Genomic DNA, 2094 nt, shown 5'->3' on the forward strand with positions numbered 1-2094 from the left:
CGTCGTATATTACTATAATCAACATTTAAAGCCATTTCATGAAACTTTGTAACTATCTGAAGGATTAATTTCAGACTTCGGCATCCTATAAAATAGTGCCATCAGTTACTTACTGTGACATATTAGGAATATATTCGATACGGAAATGTATAAAATGACTTGTTTAATGTGTGACTCATGCTTAAAAAGGTGAATAGCTTTTCCAAATAACTATCGCGATCAATGATCCAAATTTCCGTTGTTTAGAAGTAATTGCGTTGCACCATTTGTTTCTAATATATCATTTAACCAAATATGATTACACTTTAAGGAAAACGCCGTCAATCACCGAATAATGACAAGATATCCGTTACTTTTGTTCATTCACATGTGTGAATATCTTTCCAAGAAATAACAAAAGGAATATAATGTTATAAAAACTAATCTTTTCTCTTAACAAAATAGGAGCACTCTGAGTAAATTCTTACCAGATATTAATGAAAGATCTCACTATGTTAGTGCGTTTTTCTTATTTGCCTTACATATAGACAACCTAAAATACTTAAATGCTGAAGAACATAATTGAAGTGAAATTTATCTGAGCGAACTCATGAACCGTATGGAACACACGTATTTTGTTACGTCAGGATGGCCGAGTGGTCTAAGGCGCTGCGTTCAGGTCGCAGTCCACTTCTGTGGGCGTGGGTTCGAATCCCACTTCTGACAAATTATTTTTACTCGTTAGGAAAGACATCAAATTGTTACAAATTAAGCAAATCGTGTTTCAAAATAATATAGAGTTTGAAACTCGAAGTTTTTGAATTTGTATGTTAAGTTGAGTTCCGCAGAGGTTGTAATGAAGAATACCTGGAAACAGTTATTTTGAGTTTTTACGAATTAAATGCAGAATATAAAGCTGCAGTTGAAGTATAATTTCATTTCTTCAGCGTCCACTTGCCAACAAGATTATAGCAGACAAACCGCTAGCCAGGGCTGGACAGGAACTGGGAAAAGAAGTTGCCGTTTCTTTCTCGAAGGAACTGTACTGTCATTCCCTTTAACAGACAGGGGGAAACCACGGGAAAGTAAATGTGGATAACCGGACTGCACTCGGATCCATGCTTCTCCCAATACAGAGTCCAGTGTCTGAACGGTTGCGTGATCTCGTTCAGTTAAGTGGAACATGAATATTTGCTGCATGAATAGCTTTAGATGGCTCTGAAGTTATTGCTACCTGGTTGGTGGCAACTTCTGCACTAGTATTATCTCAACTTTGACGCAAAAAATCTCAGTACTGAATATTTTAATGTCAATCAAGCACAAAATAGATGAAAAAGATTCCTCAGTCGTGATGTCTTGAGTGTAGTAGATACGTAATGCTTGGGACACACCCTATTCAGTAATAGAAGTAGATATTGGTACTACCTATAAATCAAATATATTTATCATGATAGCAAGGTAAAATTAAAGTTACACTATTATTTCTTGTAATTTATATATTTATATTTTTCCGGGTCCAAACAGCATTTCTGCTCTTATTTACAAATGACATGAAATGTGCCCGCAAGTTACGCTGACTCAGTAGTTTTATTTTTGTTTTCATCGTCAAAACGATCGCTGCAAGGATTATAGAATAAAGTGTTAACCAGCTCCATCCGATTAGTGAATTTTATCGATTATGGATGCAGAAGAACTCCGTGACTTACTTTATAGCGTAATGTTGATGCTTTAATTTGTTCTGAAATCGGTGCTGATATTCAAGACCATAAAAGTGGGTTAAATGCTGTGAGCTATCTGAGGAAGTTAACCTCGCATTACTGCGCAACTGTTTCACCAGATATCCAGTCTAGCTTACCAAATTCCCAACCAGACTAACATTAATTATAATCTTTTAGTACTCATCTTACGATAGCCTGTGAGATATATATATATATATATATATATATATATATATATATATATGACAACTTAAATAAAAAGAAATAAATCAGTTTATATTTGGACATTTATTTTAACATTGATCATTGTTCCGTTAAGATTTCAGAATATCAAACTTTATTCATTACTAAACTGGTGCCTTATTTAGGATTGTGTAAACTTGAGTTTGTAATCTTA

At 34.2% G+C, this 2094-nt stretch overlaps 1 non-coding gene across 1 annotated transcript; it reads left to right on the plus strand.

Annotated features, from left to right (window-relative positions):
- The first annotated feature begins 621 nt into the window (after window positions 1-621).
- Trnal-cag lies at window positions 622-705 on the plus strand. Its single transcript has one exon. It is a non-coding gene; the product is annotated as a tRNA-Leu (tRNA).
- Window positions 706-2094: the final 1389 nt, after the last annotated feature.

The sequence above is a fragment of the Schistocerca americana genome, chromosome 7 (assembly GCF_021461395.2).
Source record: "Schistocerca americana isolate TAMUIC-IGC-003095 chromosome 7, iqSchAmer2.1, whole genome shotgun sequence".
Classification (NCBI taxonomy): Eukaryota; Metazoa; Arthropoda; class Insecta; order Orthoptera; family Acrididae; genus Schistocerca; species Schistocerca americana.